This window comes from Ochotona princeps, chromosome 10 (assembly GCF_030435755.1).
Source record: "Ochotona princeps isolate mOchPri1 chromosome 10, mOchPri1.hap1, whole genome shotgun sequence".
NCBI lineage: Eukaryota > Metazoa > Chordata > Mammalia > Lagomorpha > Ochotonidae > Ochotona > Ochotona princeps.
The window spans coordinates 20,989,672-21,017,476 of record NC_080841.1 but is presented as its reverse complement, the minus strand read 5'-3'; the positions used below and the strand labels follow the sequence as shown (position 1 = coordinate 21,017,476).

Below are 27,805 nucleotides of genomic sequence, written 5' to 3'. Positions count from 1 at the left end.
GAAAAGGGAACTGGGAGTGTGGGCATGGGGCCTTGTGGACTGGGAGGCCAGCTGGGGCACCCACATTCCACATGTATTCATTGTCGGCTCCCCTCTTAATCCTGATCTCCCCGGGAACCCATGGTCACAGCTCAAGGACCTGTGTCCTCCACCCGCAAGGGAGGCCTAGCTGAGTTGCTGGATGCTGGGATTCGGAAAATGAACCAGCAATGAGGCTCCATGTCTCTCTGCCTCTCAAACCAATTAAAATCCATTTTAAAAAGAGATCAGAAGCAAGTGTTATGGCGCAATGACTTAAGCTGCCACTTTAAGATAGCTGCATCCCATGGGCCCAGTGGCATGGCCTAGCGGCTAACGTCCTCGCCTTGAACCTGCCGGGATCCTATATGGGCGCTGGTTCTAATTCCCGCAGCTCCACTTCCCATCCAGCTCCCTGCTTGTGGCCTGGGAAAGCAGTCGAGGATGGCCCAAAGCTTTGGGACCCTGCACCCACATGGGAGACCCGGAAGAAGTTCCTGGTTCCTGGTTCCTGGCTTCGGATTGGCGCAGCACCGGCCGTTGCGCTCAGTTGGAGAGTGAATCATCGGATGGAAGATCTTCCTCTCTGTCTCTCCTCCTCTTTGTACATCTGACTTTGTAATAAAAATAAATAAATCTAAAAAAAAAAAAAAAAGATAGCTGCATCCCATATGGGATTGCCTGGGTCGCTTCTGGCTCCTCCTCCTGCACACAGTAGGTGATGATCTAAGTGCCTGGGTTCCTGCCACCCACATGGGAGACCTGGACTATGTTCCAGGCTCCTGGCTTTGGCCTAGCCCAGCCTGGACTCTTGCAGGCATTTGGAAAATTGAACAGCACGTGAAAGACCTCTCTCTGTTTTTCTGTCACTCTGCCTTTCAACTAAAGAAAGATTTCATTAAAAACAAATAGATACTATATGATGAAAGAATGTTCATCAGTAGGGGGAAATTACCTGACGAATTAATAATTTGAGAAAGCAACATTAGCTCTCTCTACCTGATCCCATGGACCAAGTGAAATGCAAAATCTCAGTTTCTCCCCAGGGGAGATGAGGCTAGAACTAGTTCTTTACAGGACGCTTGTGGGGATGTGATTCTGCAAGTGCGGCTTGTGGTGTGCTCACCCGATAATAGTATTACTGTTGTGGTCAGTGCGATGTGTTAGGCTCTGAACAGACAATGACAAAATGATAACATCACTGAAAATTTAGACAAATACTTCCCTGATCTCAGAGTGAAAATGTTGCTCATTGAAGCGACAGAGGAAACCAGCTAAGGCCATGCAAAGCAGCTTTTGACACATGTTAGTAACAACTTCACAAAACATCCTTGCATTATCTATCTGAGAACATGCTTAGGATCCGGCCATGAAAACCACCAGTCATTCTTACTTCAGAACTGATTTGGAGCAGTGCTTATGTGGGAATGCCAGCTATGGCAAACTGGGACATATAGTGTGGTCATTTCACAATGCTGAAACAGTAGCTCTGTATGGTGAGGGGAAATTCACTATAACACTCTTGTTTATTTTACAGTTCCACCAGAGTTGCTAGCAAGTGTAAAGGTCTTTGACTTTTTTTTTTTTAATGACCTTGCTAGATAATTTGTGTTCTGAAGTTACTTGTTGAGCTGGGAGTGTATAGAAGATACATCCTTGCATCTCTTATGGGGGTGACTTTGGGGTTTCTGCTACAGCACAAGAACATGTCCACAACTTACTGGAGTGATCTTCCCCTGGCTGTCACTTGAAAGCAAACCCAAGCGAACCATGGGAGAATCACAAAAGGCTTATGACCGTTGGGAACAGACAGAAGGGGAGACCAGCACAGCCCACGCAGTCTCCCACTCCCTACAAGGGTGACCTCATGCAGGGTTTCAGCTTGGCCTCAGGAGCCTCAAGCTTCGGGAGTGTGCTTCTCCCCAAGCCCAGGCCTCAGGCAGCCAGCGTTCCTGAGAGGCCAAAGTCCTGGGTGTCCCAGATCCCAGAGCCTGAGATTCCCTCAGGTGGAGACTTGTTGCCCAGAAGCCTCCAAGATCAACAGTGATATGCAAATGAGCTTCAGAAGCTGGCAGGTGGCCCATATGGGGCTGGAAGCCGGTCCAGGGAGGTGAGTCCTCCCGCCACATGGACCTGTTGGGGCAGCTCCTGGCCGAGCATCCTGAGCAGGATGAAGGGCAGAGAATGGGAAGTTAGCATGCCCAGGTGAAACTTGGCTGCCACCGAGGTGGGCTGGCAGAGGTGCAGGGAGGTGTGTACAACGTCAAGGCCGTGGTAATGGGTGTGTGGGTACCTCACCAGGACCACCTGCCTCTGGCTGGTGCCAGCTGCCCAGCCTTGGCAGACTCCATGCTCTCTGATCACCAAGTCCATGGCTGCTGCCCCACAGCATAGAAACAGGTCCCCACCAATTCCAGGGTGTGTGTGGGAGGCCACCCAGCCTGAAAGCCAGCTTTGATTCTGGGCAGACATTCGCACATTTCTCAGAACAGTGGCTGAATGAGCTCCATTTCACTGATGAGAAAGTACAAGCTCAGAAACAGTGGCCATCTGAGACAGGTTGTCCTCACTGTTCCCACTGTCTCCTTATGGAGTCCACCACGAAGGCCCTGGCCACAGCCATGGGGCTGCCACTGCACCCTTCCAGGGTCCATTCTCACCCTGCCAAGCATGTCTGTGCCTTGCCTCCTTGATCACATTTCTGGAGACACAGGGAGAGCTGGGCCTGAAGCTAACTTCCTCTTCCTGCCTCTACCCAGGCCCTGAGACCTCAGCCCTCCTTTCCTTCTGGGAAGTCAGGCAAGCAATCAGCAGCAGAATGAACAGGAAGCTTCTAGAAGGATCTAGAATCAAACTGTGCTCTCACAACCTCCTGCTGGTTGGTGGTCACTGAGTGCCTCTGATAGCGACTGGAAGTCTAGGTGGGTTCCACAGTTCACTTGGCACTCAGGCTAGCAGCAGACACTCCACCCAGCTGTGCCTTTGCCTTGGTCTTCTTTGGCAGCCCAGAAGGTGAAGGCGGAGCAAGCCCTTTCTTCTTCAGGTGTGTCGGGGGCTATTGGCCTCTCACTCTCTTGTCCCACCCTCTCCCCAAGGAGGCCACTGGTGGGGCCTCTTCTTTGGAAACTGACTTTATCTCCCTCTCCCCAGAGGCTGGTATGGGAACTTGGGCTGGAAGGGCCAGCAGCCCAGACACACCCACACACGTGGGTCTGCTTTATCAGAGTGAAGCCCCTCAGAGGCCCAAGGAGGGTGTGATGTCTGGGATCACTCAGTCCCGCTCCCGCAGGTTTATTGCTTGTACCAGGTCTTTCTAAGAAAGGAGAGGTTGCCTGGGCTTGCCCTGTTTCATGGTTTCTTATCTCTCTGGGTGCCACCCTAACCCCATCTGACCCTAGAGGTGGAAGCTGTCTCAGGATCCACCTGTCAAGCGTCCCTTGAAAGTGCAGGTTGTTGGCATCTATTGTTTTTATTTAATATGCAGAATCCCTGGTTCAGGATAACCCTTTTTTTCTCAACCTAGCATGGAGCAGTATGTGGGGTGGTTTCCTGCTGTGCTATGTGGGTATCATAGCTGCGTGGGGATTGAGTGAGCATTGGTCCAGGAAGGTGGCTACTCAGAGCCACACGTTACAGTGGGAAGCTGTTTCATGAGCTTGTCCCATGAACCCAGTGCCCAGCACTTACACCATTTCCAGGATGCAGGCAGCAGTGGGTAAATGAGGAGCACACTTGTGCTTTAGAATCAAGTCACTTCAGTGTGGGCATGGTGGGGGCGGTGTTTCACTAAGAGCTACTGGAGAAGCACCTTGAAGCAGACAGACACAGTGCAGCACCCTGGGCAGCCAGTGGGTGTCAAGACATTGCTCCAAGTGAGCGAGTCCATAGGAAAACAGACAGTGGGCAAGGAACTGCAAGTGGATGTGCACTCAGCAAATACTGATTGTGTAAGTTACAAAAAAAGACACGTATAACAATACGTGGAGTACCATGTGTGTGGACTCAGGAATCCATCCCAACCCTGGCATCTCCGAGGAGGTAAGGCCATAAGAGAACCCAGGCCAGGTCCTTCCCTGCAAGGACTCACCTCCAAGAGTTTCCTCCATGGCCGGCATTTTACTCTTGGTTACCAGAGTCAACTGCTAAGATGCCGGTCAATGAATGAATGCATGAACCAGCCACTGAAAGGTGAATTCTGTGCAAGCTCACTCCTCCATAAAATCACGGAGGCGGCAAGCCAGGGTGGGGAGCGTCGGTCCCAGGGCCCGTAGCTTCTGTCAGGCAGAGAGCAGAAGTCCTGGCCATCTGCTGCACAGCCTGGAGGCCAAGGTCAGCAGTGCCGCGTCACACCCGGTTCCATGAAGTCCACGAGGCTCTTTAGTGCTCTCAGAGTTTGCACCCAGGAAAGTGCCATGACCCTGGGACCTGGAGGATATGCAAATGAGCTTGACAGAGGCAATCATTTCATATGTCAGTGTACACTATAAATATGGGCTGTTATATTTGTCAATAAAACTGATTTAAAAAAAAAGAGTTCAAAGTTTACTATAGCAGCTCAAGCCTGGAAATTCCTTTTCAGTACCAGTTCTCTCCCACTCTCCCACCAGTAATCACCAGTGGAAGGAAGCCCAGCATGGCCTCCCGCTGCTTCTCCACCCTCCCTTCCCCCAGGGTTCCACTCTGAGGCACTCATGAGTGAGAAAGCTTCAGGATACCCCGCAGCCTGCCCTATTTGTCCCAAGGGCTTTCTGGCCTTCAAAGCCTGGCCTGATCAGAGGTGGAGCACTCCAGAGCCAGAGCTAACCTGTGTTGAGCAAGACCTCATGCAATATTCCTAACAGCCCCCAGGGGGAGGGACTGCCATTGCCAGCCCAGCATGAAGCCCGGGCAAGCTGAGCAACCTGCTGGAGACTGCCTGCAGATCAGCTTGCCAACGCTGGCTCCTAGCCAACTGCCAGCCGTCATGTCTGCCCCACTCCTGGGCCGGACAGAGCCACATGCTGCCAACAGGGCAAGGATTGTTGCCAGCTGGCCATGTGGGGTCCTGTCAGGCAGAAACCCTGAGTGCCAGCACATGTGGCTGCTCCTGTGACCACAGCCCCCTGTGAGGCTGAGACGGAGCGTGGTCAGCTTGATGGAAGCACCAAGGTAGCTGCTGGGGCCACGTCCTATAGGGCGGGTCAGACAACCTGCTGCTCTGTGCTGAGCTATATGCAAAAACTATATATTGAAACCTTAGCGACACGGTGGAGCCTGTGAACTCCATTTCTGCACGTATTTCTCTCACAACTTCCTGTAAATGCTGGTCCAGCTTTCGACAAGAAGAACAGCCATTGTGTAGGAAGAAAACACAAATTGGTTCCTGGCCCATTTAGCTTTTTTTTTAATTCCACGTGGGAGAGGGAAAGGGCCCATCCACTGGTTCACTTCCCAGATGCCTGTAATGGTCAGAGCTCGGCCCCACTGAAGCCAGCCAGGAGTGGGAACTGAATCCAGATCTCCCACTGGGAGGCAGGGACCCCGACCTGAGCTGGAGCCTGCCTGAGGCCCGATTGCCTCTGTGAAAGGATTGCCCCGGGCTGCCTGCTGCAGCTTGGCTGGCTCACCAGCTCAGAGCATCCCAAGAAGCAGACCACGGAAATGGAATGTGGCCCCTGCAGGGGAGCGGTATAAGTTGTGTCAGTTTGGGGAAGGCCAGGCTGCTGCGACACAGAGATGGGATTGTGGCTCTATAAAGGGTCCAGGAGTAAGGACTTGGGCTTTTCAGGTCACATGGGCTTCATTGCAATGGATTAACCCAGTCCTTGGGGACATGAAGGAACCAGAGGTATTTCGTCCCTGAGCAATCCTGGTGTGTCCCAACCATCAAACTTGCAGGAGTGGGCAATGGGGTGTGCTGGCCACCCCTGCCCCTATCACAGGGCAGCAGTTTTTGTGTCTGGTGTGTGTGCTGTTGCTGCAGCTCTGACCAGAGCCAGTCTGTGTGGAACCCTTGTCCCAGCCACAGGACTGACTCAGGGATGAGCACATGTGACCCTAATGAGAGAGTAGGCTTTTCAGAAGCATCTGGAAAAGGATCAGCCAATCCCTTAAAGAACCCTTCTCTCCAGAGGGACATGCTGGGAGTTGCAGGGCCACTGCAGCCATTTTTTTAAGTTGGGGTGCTGCAGGCACATCCTAAAATGGATCACTTTCACCCTTTCTGAATGTATTGTAGTTCAATGCCATCTCTTTCTAGAACTTTCTTGGAAAAATTAATAAATGACACAGAGATGGAGAAATATCTGCTCTTTTACTACCTAGATGGCTGCAATAGCTAGGTCTGCGTCAGGTAGAAGCCAGGAGCCAAGAACTCTATCTGGGTCTCCCACATAGGTGGCAGGGGCCCCAAGATTTGACCATCTTCTGCTGCCCTCCAGGGAGCATTAGCAGGGAGTATGGAGCAGAAGTGGAGTAGCTAGGTGTCAAACTGCTGCTCATATGGGATGACAGCAGCATCGCAGGTGGTGGATTAACCTGCAACACCAGCTCCCTAGCCTCCAGACCATTTTTCATCTCCTCCACTGAAACTGTAGCTCCCCAACCTCCCCTCCCCCAGGTCCTGACAGCCTCCATGCTCCTTTCTGTTACAAAGAATTGAACTTCTCGGGACATCTCACAGAAGCGGAATCACTCCACATTTGTCTTTCTGTAGATTGACTTTTTGCTTAGCTTAATATCCTCACAATTCATCCATGTTGCAGCAAAGTCAGAACTTCCTCCCTCTTCTATTAAATGTATCTATTTCTAAAATTTGAAAGATTTTCAGAGAGAAGGAAAGGTAGAGAGAGAAGATCTTCCATCTGCTCCTTCACAGCCACAATGACAAGGGCTGAGCTGATCCAAAGCCAAGATCTAGGAACTTCTTCCGGGTCTCCTACGTGGGTGCAGGGTCCCAAGGCTCTGGGCCATCCTCGACTGCTTTCCCAGGCCACAAAGAGGGAGCTGGATGGGAAGTGGAGCTGCCAGGAAATGAACCTGCAACCATATGGGATTCTGGTGCTATAGGGTGGAGGATTAGCCTGTTGAGGTGGGTGCCAATCCCAGGACTTTTTTTTTTAAGGGCTGAGGTAAAATTGTGAATGTTGTTAAAATAAAAATGAAGTCAATGGTGCTAAGCCAAAACCAGTAATTCAAACACAAAGTAAAACTAGGAGTTTGTGAAGGAGGAGCTGTCACCTATGTACACAGGGTAGCAGGAAGGAACACAGCAGACTCCAGAGCCAGAACCTTGCACAAAGAATACCTCTGCCAAGATCTCTGCTAACAACCATCCGTTCAACCTTGGACTGCTGCCGCCCTTGGTAGTGACCTTTGTGGCCAAGGATTACTGTTCCAAGATGAGTTCTGTGGGACCAGTGCTTGTCCTCACAGTTCAAATGCCAGTTAAGATGCTCAAGTCCCACACTGGAGTGCCTGGGGGAATACCCAGCTCCAGTTCCTGACTTGTTCCTGCCAGTGAAGATCTTTGGGAGGTAGCCATGAAGGGTCGAGTCACTGGGTTCCTGCCACTTGTGTGGGAGATCTGCACTGAGTTCTCAGCTCCCAGCTTTGGCACGTCCTAGTCCTGGATGTCATAGGCACTTGGAGGTGGGGGGGTGAACAAGTGAGTGCTCACACTCTCTCTTTGTTTTGCCATTTTAAGGCTAACAGTCTTCACCATGAATTGTTCATCTGTCACCTCTCAGTGTTGCTGGTGAGCAGTGGTATGTAAGTGGGGATGTGGAGGGGATGTGGATGTTGCTGTGCGAGCAGCTAGGGATGGAGTGTAGCCCTGGTCCTGGGTTGGTCCTCAGGTTCACCCTACAGGATCCTGGGGACTAGTGGATCTGCAGAGCCGCATATCTCTTGGTTAGGTTCCAAGGATGGTGCATCACCAAAGCAACGCCCCTTTCAAGAAGTTACAAAACTGCAGAAGGAAACCAAAATGAGTAGAACCATGGAAAACTGGGCAATATTTCTGCTGACATGAATGCTGGGGGAAAAATTAAGACATTTTGAACAAAATTTCGTAAATAATACCTATTCTCTTTCTCCTGACAAATGTGACCAAAGGAAAAAAAGAATGAGAGAGGCAAGTTCAGTGAAATTGGAGTGTGTTCTTGCCTGCAGTATGTGTCAGCCATCGCTTATTTTGACTTGTAAAGGGAGACCTTCATTGGCACAAATTGTTGGATCTTCTCTTACTTTCCCTGGACAGAATCTGTGGATACTTAAAGAGGATCCAGGGCCCACCTGCCTCCACAGACACATGAGCAGGGGTCTGGGGCTTGGAGAGACTACCTCCTCCTGACCTGGAGCTGAGTGCAGAGGAGCCAAACCCTGGAGAGTGACACATTGAGTGTCACTCAGACTGAAAGTAACAGAGCTCAGGACTGACCCTAGAGCCCTCCATGTCCCTGCGAGTCTCTCTGCTCTTCCACACTGCTTTTGACCTCTCTTTTTTTCCTCCATTTCCCTCTCTTTACTCCTGCTGCATCTCTGGGTCTCTCCGAATGTCCATCCCTTTACTCTCCAGTCTGTGGCTCCAGGCCCTTTGTGGTTAGGAGTTGGGTGTCTGAGAAGGGAGCAGATGTGTGTTCAGGTAGCTGGAGAACTCTTGGGATGGGGTGGGCAACCCTCCATACTTGACTGTGCCGCCTCTGCCCCAGCCCCTCACCTGTGCTCCGCCCATAGCATTGAGCCTTGAAGACAGACTATGGAGAGGCCAGGGACATAGGGAGCTCATTCTCCATTTGTTGGTCCTGAGCAACACAGATGGCCTCGGTGGTCAGAGCGCTTGTGCCGGAACTGAAAGTGAGCAGAGCGCCAGGTGCCTAAGGATTACATCCCCTTTGGGGATGCTGTCTGCCCTGTGGTGTCCAGAGCCTGCCAGACGGCCTGGCTCACAGTCCATTCTCAGGACACGTTTGCTGAATGAGTCAGTGATGCCTGCTATAAGTGATGGACCCTACCTCATTCCAGTGTCCTCTGCACTGCCCAGCTTGTCCTGCCTCCTCCTCGATGTCCCTCTGAGATGTTCTTCTAGCTGCAGCCTCCATCCCACGAGCTGCCTGCCTTCATCTCCCCCCTCCTGCCACTCAGTGGTCTCCTAAGATAAGAGCTGTTCAGCTGCCAGCATCCAGATAACCCAGTTCTAGCCCCTGTCTCTGCTGGGCTAGGCTGACCAATTTTATCAGAATATTTGACCTGCTTCTGCAAAAGATGAGACACACACCTGCTGGAAGTCAGACCCTTCTTCACAGGTGGCCGCAGGTGTAGGGACACATGGATAGTTGGTGGTCCAGAGAGCAGAAATGAGAAGCGACTCCTAAGCCTTGTCCTGGCAAAGCATTCGCTGTGTGTCCCTTTCTGGCGGTCTCTAGAAGGGGGCCTGTCCTGCTCTCCGTTCTAACTGATTGTGGACACTTGGCTTGCTGTCAAGTTCCTGTGGCATCTATTCCTGGAGGGACTGGGGGTTCCATATGAGTCTCAGCTGCACAGTCAGCCACCTGCCTTCCTCCCACGGCAGTCCTCTCCAGGGCTCTCCAGAGCTTCTGTCACCTCCCTCGGGGAAGTCCCAGCACTGCCTGCATCCCTCTCCTGCTTGGCTGAAAACTGCTGGAACCCTGGCAGTGTGTCCCTGAGCTCGGATCCATCCAGTCAGAGCTTGCACTCCACTTGCACCTTTGTTTATGAACTCTCTAGAAGAGCTGTGCAAGATGAGGATGCGGCTCTATTTGCTGAGGTTGTCTTCACCTTCCTGTGCATTTTTATCATGGAGCCTTCACCAAGTCCTTGAGCCACCTTGTAATAAGGACCCCATGCGTATCTTCAGTGAGGGAGGAGCCTACCCTGACTAGTGCCAGCAGGCAAACAACACAGGGAAGATTTGACAAAGAAATGAAGTGTAGCCATTTCACAGCTTCTGTAGTTTCACGCAGGTGATGTCAGCAGGGTCTCTATTGTGGTTGTCATCACATCAGACCCAGTCCATCCACCTACTGCCCTGAATTTGTTTCTCGTGCAGAGGTAGCTGCAATCTTGACTCAAGAGAATGACTATATAGGAAGTCTTTTTTACATTTCAAGACGTTGAAGTAAGAGTGTGAAACACTGAATGATGCCCTCTCTCAAAGTCATGCACGTCCCACAGCAGTCTGGTGGTTACCATTAGGATGTCTCTACACATATGAGGAAAGGGAATTATCACACCTGGACTGACGTGCACCTGCCCAGCTGCCAGCTTGAGCTTCAGATCTAGCTGTCCAACACTCCAGCTGCTGATCACATGTGGCTAATGAAAGGTCAATTAAAATGAAATGAAATTTAAAATTCAGTCTCTTGGTCACAGCAGTCATATTTCAAATGCCCAATAACTGGGTGGGGCTATTGTTCACCAACCGGGCAACACAAGTGTAAAACATTTTCATCATCACAAAACATTATATTGCAGAGCATTACTGCAAACCAATGAGTTACATTGTCAGGGTGTTCAATAAAATGCATTGTTTCTGATCCCTGACGGTCTTGAAAAAGTTGGGACAGAACCCATTCTTTACCTTCCCAAGACAGGAGTGCAGTCTCCAGCTACTGGGTCTTATGGAAGGTTGCACCATGTCCCTGGAAGGAGCAAGGCAGGCACCAGGGGACTTTCAAGAAACTCATTGAGGGGCAGGTGTTTGTGCAGCATTTAGGATGTCTGTGTCCTGTATCCCAGCATCTGGAATGAGTGTGGGTTCTGCTGCAGACTTCAGCTGCCTACTCAAGTGTGTGCTCACAGGTAGCAGGTGAAGACTTAAGTGGTCAGGTTCCTGCCATTCACAGCAGAGACCTGGACTGAACTCTTGGTCCCTGGCATCGGCATGGTCCGGCCTTGGCTGTTGCACTTGTTTAAGGAGTGGACCAGTGGATGGAGGATCTCTGTGTGCTTGCCTGTCTTTCAAATAAAGGCTCATGGGAATTAAAAGATGTTTATTTGGTACAAATATCTTTTGAAATACATGTAAAGCATTTGTATGCTGCACATTTTCTGTGAGCATCCTGAAGACCCCACATAATGGCCAAAGCTTTCCCTCCATAAGAGGATGTGGACATTACGTGACCTTGCTGGGGAGGCCTGGCTGGTCAGGGGGCTCCTTTGTGAGGTCTGTTCCTCTGGAGCCCAAGAAGATGGCCCCTGGCTTCTGCCCTCTGGTAAAGTGAATCTGAAGGTACATGACTTCCAGAGCCTATGCTCCAGCCAGTGCAGTGGAAGCTTCTAGAAGCACAGGGAGAGGGATTGCAATCACAACAACACTAACAAGATAGCATTTAGTGATCACCTAGTGGACATGAGACACTGCAGTAAAGCTGAGGCCTGGGGCTGCCAGGTGGCCTGCTCCGGGCCCAACAGAGGAGGTGGCTGAAAATCCCTCCCCCAGACAAGGCTTCGCCTGGAAACTTCCCTAGAAGCAAAGAGTGAATGCACCAGCCAGGGGTCAGGGAGCACACCACCCACCAAGCCTTGCCCCACCAGGCACAGCCATGCCATCAAGGGAGAGGGGCATCTTGAGCTGAGAGAATGCCCGTGGAGATGCTACGCTTGTCCAGCCCAGGACAGCCTGCTCCTTAGAGTCCAGTGTCCTGAACACTGCCCTCCCACCTCTCCCTCAAATTGTTTGATTCAGGGACCAGGTCACAGGGTTGTCCTGGGGTGGAGTGGGTGAGATATTTGACCCTGAACTACACAGCAGGACAATCTCAGGCTAGTGAGACAACCTGTGGCTTCTTGGGGGAAAACCACAGAACACTCAAGCCTGGGGTGGCAACACCCACAGTGTCTACCACACAGGGCTTGGCTCCATGGTGCCATGGCTGCCAGGAACTTCATTGGCACAGATCCCACCAGCAGCCCGTTGGTAACCCCAAAACAGGGAGCACCGTGGTGCGGGGTGGGGAGGCCACAGCCAGCTCTGTCCTCACTTGGCTTTCAGCCTCATCCTGGCAGAGACTGTGCCATGATGCCAGGCTGCTGAGGTCCCCGCAATCCCTGTCCATCCCCTCCCTGGGCTTCCATTGGCCCTCTGCCTCTGCAGCAGGGTCCCGGCAAGGGAGGGAGTGGGAGCTAGCAGGCACTTGTAAGCATCTGGCTCTAGCCTTTGAGAAGGAAGTCCGGGGAGGAGGAGCAGCCAGGCTGGGGTGAGAGTGGGGGTTGGGATAGAGCAGTTCCGAGCCCACCCCAACTGGCAGCCTTTCCCATGCAGCCTGGGGATCTTCCCCCTTCCGGGCTCCTGCAGTCCCATGGCTGTCTGGGGTGGCATGGGCAGGGCAGTCACCCTGCTTTGAGCTGGGATGCGCCTACTTGGCCATGCCCCTCCTGAGCATGAGATGAGTGCCGTGTGGAGACTGGGAGAGGCTGTTCTCCTGCAGATGCTGCCCTGGGTACCCCTTGTTTCTTCCTGGAAGCCAGATATGCTACTGGGGTCCCTTCCCCAGCTCTATGTCACTGGACAGTCTCCAGGGACTGGATCCAGGCTGCTTCCTTTTTTTTTTTTTTTTTTTTTTTTTTTTAAAGATTTTATTCATTTTATTACAGCCAGATATATACACAGAGGAGGAGAGACAGAGAGGAAGATCTTCCGTCCGATGATTCACTCCCCAAGTGAGCCGCAACGGGCCGGTGCGCGCCGATCCGATGCCGGGAACCAGGAACCTCTTCTGGGTCTCCCACGCGGGTGCAGTGTCCCAATGCATTGGGCCGTCCTCAACTGCTTTCCCAGGCCACAAGCAGGGAGCTGGATGGGAAGCGGAGCTGCCGGGATTAGAACCGGCGCCCATATGGGATCCCGGGGCTTTCAAGGTGAGGACTTTAGCCGCTAGGCCACGCCGCCAGGCCCAAGGCTGCTTCCTTTTATAAAATAAATCTCTCAGTTGTTGCTATTCTGCCTCTCGCCTCCCAAGACCAAGGCCTTTTAGCTGGTTTACCACCCCATCTCCCCAGGGGGCACGAGAGAAGCCAGGAAATGTGTTGGAAATCACTTGCTCCCCCAACAAGCGGGGACACTGAGGCAAGGTAGCAGAAGGATTAGCTGAGACCTAGCTCAGGTGGGCGTCACTTGCTGGAGCACCTGTTCAGTCTTACTTGCATCTCCAAGTCACTGTGGGTCATCAGGCTGTTTTTACAGGTAAGGAAGCTAAGGCTCAGAGGGGTACAGGTGACTTCTTGAGGTCACACAGGTTGGAAGGAGTGTTGTGGATCCCTCCCTGTCCCTGCTGGCACCATCCCTCCTGCTCCTACTCCCTTCCCTCTCCCCTGCTCTTGGACCCTCATTTGCAGTGCAGAGGCACACAGCTAAGAGAGTACACTGGGATGGGCCCGGCGGCGTGGCCTAGCAGCTAAAGTCCTCGCCTTGAACGCACAGGGATCCCATTCCCATACAGCTCCCTGCTTGTGGCCTGGGAAAGCAGTCGAGGATGGCCCAAAGCTTTGGGACCCTGCACCCACGTGGGAGACCCAGAAGAGGTTCCTGGTTCCCAGCTTCGGATTGGCGCAGTGTTGACCATTGCGCTCAGTTGGGGAGTGAAACATCGGACAGAAGATCTTCCTCTCTGTCTCTCCTCCTCTCTGTATATCTGACTTTGTAATAAAATAAATAAATCTTAAAAAAAAAAAAAGAGAGAGTACACTGGGAGCCAATCAGCTCTGGGCTTTTGCCCCACCCACTGCAGGATCTTGGGTGATCTGTGGACGTTCCCAAGCCTCACTCTCTCCGTCATTAATATGGGTCTAAAAGTAGCACTGTTATTGGAGAGTTGTTGTGAAGGTGGCTAGGCTTACAGTGGGAGGGCTGGGTGTGGGTGCAGATGCAAGACCAGAGGCACAGGTGCCCCTCTCCATCCATCAGCCCTTTCATTCCCTGCTGGGGACGGTTCAGCTACAGGCAGCCTTGACCACGCAGTCAGGGACTGGCGTTGACTTGCATTTTTTCCACGTGTACCTCCTGTCCCATTGTGCCACCTCAGCTTTGATCTCCCATCCCAGGAGTAAGGCCAGTCCCAGTGTGTCAGGCCAGGGTCCCCTGCTCTGCCTGCCCCTGTTGCCCCTGTCAGGGGTCAGGAGGGGCAGGAGGCTGTCCCAGATGAGCTGGGTATCTCCCTCTCTTCGGATTTGGAGCCATAAACAGAGACCCTGGATCCCAGGGAGGGCCAAGAAAGAGAACTGATGGCCGAGGCTCATGGATTCCTTTCTTCTTAAAAAAAAAATTTAAGTTTATTTTCATTTAAAAAGCAGAGAAACAAAGAGATACAGAGAGAATCTTCCATCCACTGCTTCTCTTTCCAAATTCCCTCAATAGCCAGGACTAACTCAGGCTGAAGCCAGGAGCTCTGGATCTCATCTGGTCTCCTGCAAGGTTGTTAAAGGCTCAGGCCCTTGGCCACCATCTGTGGCTTCCCAGGGTACGCAAAGGCAGGAAGCTGGAAGGGGAAGTGGAGGAGCCAGGACTTGAACCAGGTGCTCTGATGGTATCCCAAGCAGTGATTGAGTCTGTTTCCAGCATCCCTTGGGCTCCATTTCTGATGAAGCCATCTTCTGCCTTGGCTCGGCTGAATCTTAGCATGGCACTCTCCTGCCCTGGTCAGCGTGGAGGCAGCATTTGGGCTTGCTGGAACCCAGGAGTCGCTCTGGGAGCGTGGCCAGCTGGCCTGCAAGTGAGCCACCCCATCCCATCTCCTTACCATTCTCCCCACATCACAGTTGGCGTCATAACTTGTAACCAAGGCCTTTCTCCCCTTCATGTCTCCACTTAGGATATGACAACAGTGGCTGCAGAAGCAGAGCCCCCACACTGGGCACCCCTAATTCACCTGTTCACACTTGAACCCAGCCCGGCGGCCATGCAGACATGGGAATGCCCTGACTCTGGCCCAGGATCGTTCTTTTGTCTCCGTGCCCACTAATCCTGGTAGATTCCCTTTCAGCAGTATCCTTCACAGCAGCCCCTGCTCTAGGAGGACCTGGATGTCAAGTCTTGGCTGGTAGGGGAGGGATGCCCTGCAGGTGAGGGAGGGATGAGGATCCTGCCCAGACAGGGTAGGGAGGCAGGTGTCGGTAGCTGGACCTGCAGGGAGCTTGGCTGTCAGGTTTGGGATGGGGCCCTGCTTCCAGATACTCCCTCCAGCTTAGAAGTCCTCTTGAGACAGAGGGAGGTGCTACAGGGCACTGGGAGGGGCCAGGCCTGGCTCTGACCTCAAGATTTGGCTGCAGCTCTCTCGGCAGTTCCAGTGCCGAGGGAAGGAGGCTCAGTGACCACTTGGCTTCCTGGCCATGTGTTCGGATGCAGTGGGCGGCGCTGGGGCTGTCAAGATAAGGAGGCAGCCTGTCCCTCCGGCCGTGGGGTGCTCATAGTGGAGATACTGGGAACCCTGTTCTGCTCCCAGAAGAGGAGGGTGGCTTCCCGTGGCAGGGGGAGGGTGGAGATGGGGCAAAGGTAGCTCCCTGTAGGATACTTCAGGAATGCCTGCAACCCAGAGAAGCCTATGGGAGTCATGACATGGCAGAGAATCATAGGACTCTACCCAGGTTATGAAGGTGTGACAATGGGGACAGTGTGGGTTACATAGAGAGAGGAGGAGAGACAGAGAGAAAGATTTTCCGTCTGATGTTTCACTCCCCAAGTGACCGCAACAGCCAGAGCTGTGCCGATCCAAAGTCAGGAGTCTTCCAGGTCTCCCACGCAGGTGCAGGGTCCCAAGGTTTTGGGCCGTCTTCAATTGCTTTCGCAGGCCACAAGCAGGGAGCTGGATGGGAAGAGGAGCTGCCAGGATTAGAACCGGCGCCCATATGGGACCCTGGCATGTTCAAGGTGAGGACTTCAACCACTAGGCCATGCCACTGGGCCCACACACATTTTTTTTTTCAGATTTTATTTATTGGAAAGATGGAGTGTTAGAGGGAGATCTTCCATGGACAGGCAGAGTCAGGAGACTGCGGAACAGGCCAGGGCCATCCCCCCACAGCCTTGCTGGCTTGCTTCCTTGGTAGGCCCTGACCAGACTCAGGGCTACAGGACCCCTGCCAGCAGGTGCCAGCATTCAGCTGCCACTCCCAGCCACAGTTCCAGCTCTTTCTTCTAAGACCAGCTTGCCACAGGCTGGAGAGATGGAGTTTCAAGTTTTCACAATTTCTTTCCTTTCCAAAGCTTCTGCACCACGACTCATTTCTGCCACCCACCCCAGTGTGTTCTAGGCCTGTGAACAGACATAGCCCTTGGCCATGTGGAATTTTTGCTGTGTGCCTTCGGAAAGCTCTTTTGGGGCCAGCGTTGTGACTCAGTTGACTTGAGTCCCAGCTGTTCTGCTTCCCATCCAGCTCCCTGCTGATGCATCTGGGAAGGCAGTACACGATGGCTCACATGCTCAGGCCTCTGCCACCTGTGTGGGAGACCTAGCAGGAGTTTCAGGATCCTGGCTTTGGCCTGGCCCAGCTCTATTGCGGCCACTTGGAAAGTGAGCCAGTGGATGGAAGATTCTCTCTCTCTTTTTGCCTTTCAAATACATCAATAAATCTTTTCAAAAACATTACAGCTCCTTTTGACGATGTACTTCATAATTGGGATAGAGCACATATATGCAAACTAAATTTCTTTGGCACTTACAAAAATAAAACTATTCCAGAGAAAGAAAAATTTCTGAACAAGGGCTGCCTTTGGAATTTCAGTTCCCTCTATATTTGCAGATTAAACCATTGTGTTCTCCAGTCTGTCTGTACTCCAGATTGAGAGGCCCTGGGAGCAGAGGGCTCTTGGGGGATAATAGCGAAAGGAACAAGGCGGCTGCCCGAGCCCCCAAATGCAGTCTGATGTAGGGGACAGAGCACACACTAGAAACAAATCCCCCCCATCAAAAACCACACCTGCCACAAGCATATAGTTAGAAATACAAATTTGGGGTGGCATTGCAGTGTACCTAAATAAGCCTCCAGCTGGGTGCCAGTTCTATCCCAAACTACTCCCCTTTTGATCCAGCTCCCTGCTTATGACCTGGGAAAGCAGCTGAGCATGGCCCAAGACCTTGAGCCCCTGAAGCCAGGTGGGAGACCAGAAGAAGCTCCTGGTTTCTGGCTTCAGACCTGCCCAATTTCAGTCATTGCAGCCAGCTGGGGATTGAACCAGAAACTGGACCATCTCTGTCTCTCCTTCTGCCTTCATAACTCTGCCTTCCCAATAAAAATAAATAAATTTTTAGAAGGAAAGAGGGAAAGCATGAAAGGAAGGAAGGAAAAGGAGGGAGGGAGGGAAGGAGAGGGCATGTGGTGACACATCAGGTTGAGCTGCTGCTTGCCACCCGTATCAGCATTCCAGTTCAAGTCCTGGATGCTCTGCTTAGAGTATAATTTCCTGCCAATGTACCTGGGAGCCAGGGATGATGTCGTGCCAGCCACGTGAGATGGCATTCTGATTTCTGGCTTCAGCTTGACCCAGCCCTGGATGTTGTAGCCATTGGGGGAATGAACCAGCAGATGGAAGGTGTGTGTGTATGTGCGTGTCTCATTTTCTCTCCACTGTATCAAATGAATAAACAAATAAATAAAAAATTAGAACCACCATTCAGAGTAGTGGTCTCCAAGAGCAGGGCATGCACTGTGCACTAAGCACTCCGTGAACGTCAGCTGTCCCAATTAGCCATGCCTGTGCAGTTGATACTATTATTAGCCGCACCTGACAGTTGAAGGACTGACAGCTCAGGGATTGTAACTCAGAGACTGACAGCTGACCAGTGAGAGCACCAGGGCTGACGTTGTGGTTGCTACAAGCGACTTCGGATCTCACAACCTGTACCACAAGGCTCAAGACTGGGAGAGATTGTGTCACCTGGTAAGTAAACGTGTATGTGTGTGTGCCTCTTCACCAGGGTGCTTGTCATGCAGACTCAGGAACTGGCCTCGGGCAAGCCTTTCACTGGTTAGGGACAGTGCCTACCACAATAGAGCCAGGAGACTTTAACCAGTAAACCTCCCTTCATTGTTCTCCCTGGACCTGGAGAATTGCATCACATCCAGTGTGGAATCTCCAGAGCCCAGCTGGTGTCAGAAGGGCTAAGAGTCACAGCACAGATAACTGGTCTCACAAGCTGATAATCCAAGTCTCCTACCAGTCCTGGTGTGTGGAGCATATGCCGATCCTCATGGTGCTAATACTTCCTCCATGGCCCATGCATACAGGCAAGTAGGAGTTTGTGGGAGGCTGTTCTCCACACCGCTGGCTGTGTCAGCTTCTGCTAGCAGCTTGCTGAAGACAAAAGACTATTTGCTTACTTTCATTTTATCTGAAAGGCAGCGAGACAAAGAGAGATCTTCCATCTGCTGATTCACTCCCCCAGATACTCACATTGGCCAGAGCTGGGCCAAGGCAGAAACTAGGCACCTGGAAGCTAATCTGGGTCTTCTTGAAGCATCACCTGCTGCCTACTAGGCTGCAGAATGGCAGGAAGCTGAGAACAGAAGTGGAGAAGCCAGGACTTGAACCGGGTGCTCTGATCATGGGATGCAGGTGTCCCAGGTGGCCACTTGCCTGCCTCACCATGTGCTCACCTGCAGGAGATGGCTTACTTAGAAAGCAGCCAAGTAATTGAAATGTATGGGGGAAATCAAACACACCGGAGGCCTACAATGAGAAGTTGTTCCCTGGGCCTTACTGTCTTCAGTTGGTTCTGTTCTTGGTTCTTTTGCTGGCTCCTCCCTCAGCTATCATGGTGACCTTTCTGGAATGCGCTGTGGTGCCACATGGCTTGGAAGACCACCGGGACCTTGCTCGCCTCCAGTGCTGTTGACAGCCTGCCAATTCTGCTCGTTCATCTTGCTGACGCTTTGCAAGGCTTCTGTTGGCTACTCCTGTGCCTTTAATAATAGCAGTCACTCATCCCGTGTATGTTCTTAGAGCAGGTGCTGTTGTAAGTGCTTCAGGCACATTAAAAATCGAATCCTGCCAGTGACCCTCTGAGGTAGGTACTAGTTCCCATTTTATAGATGAGAAAACTAAGGCATGGAGAGGTTAAGCAACTTGCCCAAGCTAGTAAAAAGTGGAAACAGGATTCAAACCCAGACACCTTGGCTCCAGAGTCCATGTCTGCAACCTCCCCGGAGAAAAGGACGTATGAAGTTACTCAGCGTGGGGCCGTAGTGGCACGGGGATATAAATAGATCAGCAAGCTGCGGTCCATTTGCTTTTACTGCCCTTAGAACACTGTGGTCAGGGGGAATGACAGTGCCTCTACAAGCCTGTATCTGCCAATCAATTAGATAAAGAGGCCCGCTGAGCCAATCCGGTCTGGAGAGGCTCCAGGCCTCAGCCACTGTTAGTAATATGGCAGGGGCTGGCGAGGTGATGCTGCGGGCTAAGCCACTGCTTGTGATGCCAGCAGCCCATGTCAGAGTGTGTGGTTTGCAACCAGCTGCTCTGCTCTCATGCCAGCTTCTGGCTAATGCGCACCCTGTGAGGCAGCAGGTGATGGCCCAGCTATTTGGGCCCCTGCCAGCCATGTGTCAGGGATCTGAATGGAGTAGTTGGCTCCTGGCTTTGGTGTAGTCCAGCCCTGGCTGTTGCTTTCATCTGGGGTTTGAACCAGCAGATGAAAGATCGCTCTGTCTCCATCTCTGTCCCTGTGTCATTCAAGCAAATAAAGCTTTTTGAAGAAAGACTTATTTATTTTTATTAGGAAGGTAGAAGGAGAGACAGAGGACAAGATCTTCCTTCTACTGGCTCACTCCCCAAATGGCTGCAATGGCCAGAGCTGAGCCAATCCAAAGCCAAGAGCCAGGAGCTTCTTCTGGGTCTCCCACATAGGTGCAGAGTCCCAAGGCTTTGGGCCATCCTCAGCTGCTTTCTCAGACCATGAGCAGGGAGTTGGATGGGAAGTATAGCTACTGAGACATAAACTGGCCCCAATATGGATGCCAGGGCTTAAGAGTGGAGGATTAGTCTGTTGAGTCATGGCACTGGCCCCCAACATAAATAAATCATTAAGAAGGAAGAAAGCATTGTGGCAGATGGGAGCTGTTAGCAGACCGTAATCACAGAATGTCCAGAGAGTGCTTGGGAGTAGTGGGTGAGTGCAACCAGGCTCTTGTTTCCACTCACTCTGCCTGCACAGCGCATCTAGTGGGCTTTTGAAACTCCACATTATGTGTCCTTTTTCAGATCTGGAAACTTTCTTTTGTTATTTGTTCGGTGGCTTCTTCCCCTTTATTTCCTAGATTGAATGTTGGGCTCCTAGAATGACTCTCCATCTCCATTTCCACTCTTTTGGTTTATATTCTAGAAGAACGAGCCATCTTTTTTTTGTCATTATATTCAATAGTGTATCTTAATAATCTTTAAGAACTTCCAAAAACTTTTCCTTTTGTAATGGTTCCTTTTCCACAGCGACCTGCTTTTAGCATATAGTTGCAGTTCATGTCTTTTCAGATCGCGTTGAATTTCCACCTTAAGCTTGTCATCATCCTCAAACTAGGTGTATTTCCTTTGGGGCCAGTTGTTCTGGTCTCTCCCCTTGATTTGCCTGCTTTTCAATTTGTTGTTCTTCAAAGTCAGATCCTATTTAATGAATCATTTGTTTACGTGACTTTCATGCAGCCCTTCCGCTGTGTCTCTGGTGGAGGTGGGGCTTCCAGTGCACAATGGACTTGATCATGGTACACAATGGACTTGGTCAGGACACAGCAGCCTCACTCAGCAGGCAGTCACCGTGGGCTTGTGTCCTCTGCCCTGCACTCACAGTTGGTGTTCTTGTCTGCTGGACTCACTAGACAGCTGGGGCTTGAAATCCGTGACCAGGCCTCATATACGTACATATTCATCTGGAGACCCTTACTAAGGAAGATTTGGTAATTCTTGGCCAAGTGGAACTGAACTAAGTTTGGTAATTGCTGGCATATTTGCACACACACACACACACACACACACTTACAGAGCCTGTGGAGGTGTGTCAGGAGCTGTTGGAAGGATGAGAGACCAGGACCAAGCAGCCTTCTTCTGGAAGATGCTACAGATGAATGAGTAGGAGAATAAAGCTAAGTGCTCTGAAACTCCTACTCTCCCATCACTCTCTGATGGGAGGTCACTGCCAGCACACTGTCACTTTTACCTGTGGCTTCTGAGCACGTGACCTTTGGCCTCCGGCTCTCAAATCCTATCACGGTTTAAGCGCATGCGGAGTGAATTAGCCTTGCACCATCAGGTGCGCTCCCAGGGGGACGCTTCCTTCCAGAGAACAATTCTGGCTGAGGGTCCAGAGCGTCTGATCATTCATCTGTTTATACCTGCATCTGCCCAGTCACCAGACATTTACTGAGAAATCTGACCTAGCATGAGGTGCTGGAAACAAAACAAAACTACATATATATTTATGGAGAGATTGTGCCCATATACTCCGAGGGGACCTTTTGCCAACTCCCCTGTGAGGATCAGCCACCCTGCCAGGCAGGGAGAGAGGCCTGCCTCCCTCTGTAGCCTTCACCAGCAGCCGGCAGCCTGGGGGAAGTGGCTGACTGTTGGCCCAGGCGCCCCACTGGGAAGGGCTGGGCTCATTAAAATCGAGATCAAAGAGAGCCTGAGAAATGCAAAGGCCCAGCCAGGCGGACCAGGACAGGGGCAAGGGCAGGGGCAGAGGCAGGGGCAGAGGCGTGAGGGTGGGGGAGGGGCGAAGGAAGGCCCCTGGGAACCAACAGTTGTGGCTCTTGGGGTGCGAGGTTAGAGCAGACAAAATCAGAGATGGGCACTAGGGCCGGCTGGAGCTCTGGGATGCCAGAAGCTGGGTCTGAGCTGAACGCAGAGGAAGAGGCCTGGGCTTCCTGTGGACCTTCTGCCAACTGGATCAGGGGCCAAACTGAGCTGTGAGGTCACCGACCAGTCCTCGGGGACACCGGCCACCTAGCTGCCTGGCTTGGCCCTTCCATTCGCTTCCAGGTGAAAGAAAGGCCCTAAGTCCTCCGTACTCCCAAATGTACATGGCCACACAGCAGGGTGGGGCTGGGGGCGTGGGGGCTTGTCACAGACAGGAATCCAGAACTGGGACATTCTTGGTTCAGGATGGAGGTGGGCTCTGAGAGCCAGGGGACCTGCTGGGAAGAAAACTTCCGGCCAAGCCCCCAGCTCCCAGCTGCTGTTGGCAATGACAAGCCGGCAGGAACAATGGCAGGATGGGGGACATGAGCACTCAGAGGCAGGGGAGGCCAGGGTTGTGTAACAGGCAAGCAACGCACTCAGACAGCCACGGGAAGCAGGCCAAGTCCCTGGGGGCTGAGTGACCAAACGGGTGGTGCCAGGACCCTTGGCAGTACCAGCCTTCACCCATCCTGGCCCAGGAGCCCCAGGCACACTTGAAAACTCATCAAGCTCTGATGGAGTCTCTGAGTCCCTGGAGCTGGGTGGGAAGCTTGCGGAGGACGGGGGTGGGGTAAGTACTGGTCTATGTACAAAGCCTTGGGTCAGTGTCTCCTTCTCTGGTGTATCAGGCTGCAGACCCTACCCAGCTCCTTATGGGGACTCGGTGATCTTGCCCTCCGCCTCTGCCCATGTGATGAAGAGAATTGTCTGCAGAAAGAGAACAAGATGAGCCCCCTCCCGAAGGAGCCTGCGTGGGAGTGGGGAGTCCTGGAGGCTATGGAGGTGTTCCAATCCTACTCTGGGCCCTCAGGACAGGTGCAGTGGGGGTAGGGGTGGGGGGAAGGTGCATGGACAGCCAAGGGGAGGAAAGGGCAGCTGCTGAGAGCTTTCTAGGGTGGCCCCAGCCAGCACCCTCCTGACCCACATGGGGAACCCCGGTGGACTTGTCTCTGCCTCTCAGTTTCCCTATCTTCAGGGGCAGGAATGGGCAAGGCCCTGCTTTCTGCACACTCTTAGAGACAACAGTCCCACAAGGTCCCAGTTGGGCCCTACTGCTTGACTCAGATGTAGTCAAAGGGAGAGTATGTGTGTGTTCATGTGTGTTAGTGTATGTAACACATGCATGACAAGATATGAGTGAGTGTAGTGTGCGCCTGCATGCACTATTCACATGGTGGGGTGTGGGGAGGTGAGGAGGCTCCGCTGCCTGCTGGGCCCCACATTGTCCACCAGGAGGTCCCTTCCCATGCATCCTGGAGCTCTGCTGGTGCGATGGGACAGGGTGCATAGGGATGCAGTCTCTAGGAGGCCTGGCCCGGTCTCCCCTGGCTCTCTCCCAGGTCCCCTAAGCAGCAAATCCTTTCTGGTTAAAGGGACACTGTGTCTCTGTGTCCGTGTGTGTGCAGATGCTTGTGTCTGCAAGCATGCACGGGGACACCATGTGGCCTCTGCGGGGGAATGGAGGACTCCTTGGAGTGGAGCCAGGCCTGGCCAGTAGCCAGGACCTTGCACAAACTACACACAGTGGCAGACATGGGCAGGTGTCTCCATCTGGCCACAGGGGTGCTGCAGGCAAGATTCCTTATCAGGCTCCAGCAAAAGCACCAGCCTGCGGGAAGGAGAGGTCATCACACAACTCCCTCCGCAACCAACCACCTTACCTGGCTCCACCGTCGTACACACGTGTGTGTGTGCGTGTGTCTAGCCAGAACTCCAAGGGACTGGGCCTCCAGGGAGCTGATCACTCCAGCCTCAGATGCCCAGAGCGGCCATGACAAGATGGCTGCTGGCCAGTGTCAGTGCTGCTTGGCCCAGGAGCACTCCATCTCCAACCGGAAGCCTTTCATCTCGGTCACTGTGGCACTCAGGAGTTCGGAATTTCTGGCTCCCTGTTTCAGGAAACTAGTGTGGGGGTGAGTGATGGGGAGGGGGGGATCCAGCCCTGAGCAAAGTGAACCCCTTTTATCTCTGCCCCCTAAGGCTCTGCTGCCTGGCACCTGGGGACATGCAGCTTTGCAGACCTAGCTTGAAGGTGGGAAGCAGGAGGCCTTGTAATCACAGGCATGAGCTTGTCCAGAAAATTCACCAGTTCTCCAGAGGCCCCTGCCTCCACTGTCCTGCTAGGAGGCCCTTGGGACAGGCAGGACCTATGTCTTTTCCATTGTCTGCTCAGGGGCTACAGGCCTTCACAGGGAGCTCCCCTTCTTCATCTGCAGCTGGGGCTGACCCAGAGTTGGGATTCAAAGCACTCCCCAGAAAAACTGACACACAGAGGAGTCTATATTGGGTTAGAGGATACCTCAGGGCACACTCGTCCCTTCCCTTGTTGATCCAGTTCTGGCTTTGGAGAGTGCAAAGCTTTAGGAACAGCCCAGCTTGAATTCTGCCTGAGAAAATGGAGACAAAATAGGGCTACAGGTTGACAAGCACACACTGTCCTGTGAATGAGGGGAGGGTTCAGGTAGACCGGGAGGGGAAGGCCATTTTCCACAGGAGGGGTGGAGTATCAGTCCAGAAAAGGTACTCAGCCTTTTCCTGCTATGAAAAGCATCCTGAGATTCTCTCATGGTGTCCACACTGCTGCATCTTGGAAACCAGAGGTGGAGGTCTGGTGCCATGGCTCAGTGGCTAAATCCTCACCTTGCAAGCACTAGGATCCTAGCGCTGATTTGTATGTGGCTGCTCCACTTGCCTCCAGTTCCCTGCCTGTGGCCTGGGAAAGCAGTGGAGGATGGGCCAATGCCTTGGGGACCCTGCGAGAACCAAAGATTGGCTCAGCTCATTTGGGGAGTGAACTAGAAGATGGAAGATCTTTCTCTCTGTATCTCCTTTTCTCTATATATCTACCTTCCCAATCGAAATAAACAAATCTTAAAAAAAAAAAGGAAAAGAAAATAAAACAAATATGGAAATACCCACGGGAAGCTATTGGTCTACCTCTCATACCCCATGAACAACACATGCTCTTCTGGGAGTCATTGGGTGCCTATGACACAGCTTAGAGCTGTGTGGGATTTGAAGCTGACAGGAAGCCCTGCCCACCTCATTGTGGGTTATATCACAGGCAAGTGGCTGTATTAGGCCACCCTTTTACTTTTTACTCTCCTGACATGGGAATCAGCCCACTTGGCCCCAGCTGTATAGGAGGTTGAAGCTATGAATGTGTGAATTGTGGCAATGGAAGGTTGCTCTGAGCGCCTCTGATGGCATTGATTTTGTTTTAAAAATATTTATTAACTTATAAGGCAGAGTTAGAAAAAGAGAATTTTCCATCTTCTGGGCTCACTCCAAAATGGCTATAATTGCTGGGGTTAGCCATTGTAAAAGCCAGAACCCTGGAACTCCCTCCAGCCATCCCATGTGGGTGGCAAGGGCACAAGCATGTAGGCCATCTTCTGCTGCTTTCCCAGGCTCATGATCAGGGAGCTGGGTTGGAAGTGGAGCAGCCAGGACTTGAATGGGTGCTCAGATGGGATGTCAGCACTGCAGGTGTCACAAAACCAGCCCCACAGCAGACTGGCCACGCACCTTTTCCCGGGAAGCAGCCGGCCTGGAGGACTCAGAGGCCTTGCCATCTGCGACGTGGAGGGCAAATGGACTTAGGAGTTAGTGAGACCCAGAGCAAGTCACAATGCTGCCTCAGTTTCCTCAACTATAAAGTGGAGATCTTCAATTTACTCCAATAAATAGTATGCAAGCCCCTGATATATACTGGGTGTCATAAATGACAGTGGCTGCAGCGTCCTGGGCAGGCAGTATTGACGCTTTGGCTGTGAGCATGAATGTGTGTGGCTAGCATGAGGACAAGAGAATCTGCTAACTCGCTGGCTGGTCATGGGACCCAGAGTTCCACCTCATGGGTCTGATCCATGCCAGGAGCTCAGCCCAGCTGGAGCTGGCAGGCAGCTGTGTGCACAGGGGATCCCACAGCCCTCTGAGTCAAACAAGAGCCAGAGAGGGGAAGTAGAAGGCAGGGCTCCAGGGCTGGATGCCCACTGCTAGATTCCTCTCTCACAATTGGAACTTGTGCCCTGGGTGAGATGCCCCAGCTGAGCAGACCACATCCTAGAGGGAAGGCAGTGTGATACCCAAACAGGGGCAGCTAACAGTGCAGTGTCAGGGCCCACACTGGGCCTGGCGGTTGCCTGCATCCGGGACGTGAGTGCCTGAGTCTGACTCTGGCACCTGCTCATGTGGACCTTGGGAGTGATGGCCTAAGAAGCTAAGTTCCTGCTACCGTTGTGGGAGACATGGCTGGAGCTCTGACCCTGGGCCATTGCGGGCATTGGAGAGAGTGAACCAGCAGATGGGGGCTTGCTCTGTTCTTTTAAAGAAATGAATAAATAAGGAAGTGTTTTAAAAAGTGCCCCGTCATAGCCTCCACTCCCCCTGCCGGAGGACGGCTTCACAGTCGCCTGTATCTGCTGATTCATCCTCACACCGCCCAGGCCAGAGCAGGCAGTGTGTGCAGGAGGCCTATTAATAGCCTCTGCCTGGGCCTCTGGTCTTGACTTTCTAAGGCAGTTTGACTGCAAGCCTAGGCCCTTCCCTATTGTCTTCACCCCACTCCACGCCAGCACTGTGCTCAGAGGCTGCAAAATAGCAGTGCGGGAGGTTCTATTCTGTCTTTCCAGATGTACAGGGACTATAACATGAGGGCCTGCTTGTTTTGGCATGAGGGCAAGATAGCAGTGGATTTCTCTCTGTAGTGCCCCTGTGGAGGAGCCACAGATCCCCATCTAGACTTGGGATAGGAAGCTGCAGCCAGCAAGGATCAGGGTGCAGAACAAACCAGTGGAAATGTCCCAATACCTGGGGGAGTGGGATGCAGCAGCCAGTGGCTGGCTTGGGGATATCCCAGTTGGGAGATAGCACCTGAACTGCAGGTGGGGAGGGACGTGGCTGCCCCTCTGTCTCCTCTTATCTTTACTGGAGCTGCACCTGCTGATTCAGTGAAGGAAGTGCCTGGATGGAGCTGATGCCAAAATAAGGCAAGCTGGGACCCCCAGCAGCCCGGCAGGGATCATGAATAGGGAATTGGTCTACATAACCTTGAGTTGGGTGGGCACAGCAGAGGCAGGGTCCTCGTGTATAAAGAGCACCCATTTCATTTTAGGTCTGTTGCTGGAGGGGTCAGTAGACAGACGAGCTGTAGACAAAAGGAACTGGGGGGGGGGGCTCTCCTCCTTCCCCTGGAAGTCTCCCTCCCTAATCCCTGTCGTGAGAGAGGCTTTCCTGGGGGCTCCCAGGCCCCACCCCGCAGACAGGCAGAGGCCACGCGTGCACGTGGCACCTTCTGTGGTGAGGCACTGTCAGCTGATTCCTGGCTTCCTCTTCCACTCCCTCTCCCCACAGCTCTTCCCCTTTCTCCTGGCTCCCTTGTGCTCGGGGATGGGGTGATGGGGGAGTAGGGTGGCAGGGGTGAGCGCACTATGGGGGTGGAGGTGATGGGAAGAGAAGCAGCAAGAGAGAAGGTCCCAGGTTAGAAGAGTCCTCGCCCCCACATGACTGTTTCCAAAGTGGACAAATCTGTCCTTTGCTGCTCAGGGGGGTGGGGTGATGGCAAAGAATCCTGGGGTGAGGAAGAGGAGGCCCAGCTGCCTCTGCCAGGCAGTGACCCTGGGGACCTGGGGTTAATGGTTTAACTTCCAGGGTGGTACTAGCCAAAGCCCCCAGCTCCAGGGCACCTCCATACTATTCAAGGGGCATCCGGGCTGATGTGCCCCTCCCACTGCCCCTGAATCCGGTTCGAGGGACACGAGAAGCACCAGAAAGGATCTGCGAGCCCTTGCTGCAGCCCACTGGCCTGTCTTGCAAAGGCTCATGCCCGCCGAAGCCACCTAGTGTGCGCAGCTGCTGGATCCAGATTTCTGCACAGTGGTACCAGGATCACGTGGGCAGGGAGGC

At 52.7% G+C, this 27,805-nt stretch overlaps 1 long non-coding RNA gene across 1 annotated transcript in view; it reads left to right on the top strand.

Moving 5' to 3' along the window:
• The first annotated feature begins 17,782 nt into the window (after positions 1-17,782).
• LOC131481317 (uncharacterized) overlaps positions 17,783-27,805 on the top strand; it is a 38,273-nt gene continuing 28,250 nt past the window's right edge. Inside the window, exon 1 of the long non-coding RNA XR_009246224.1 lies at positions 17,783-17,890. This is a non-coding gene — a long non-coding RNA (uncharacterized LOC131481317). The remainder of the gene's footprint in view (positions 17,891-27,805) is intronic.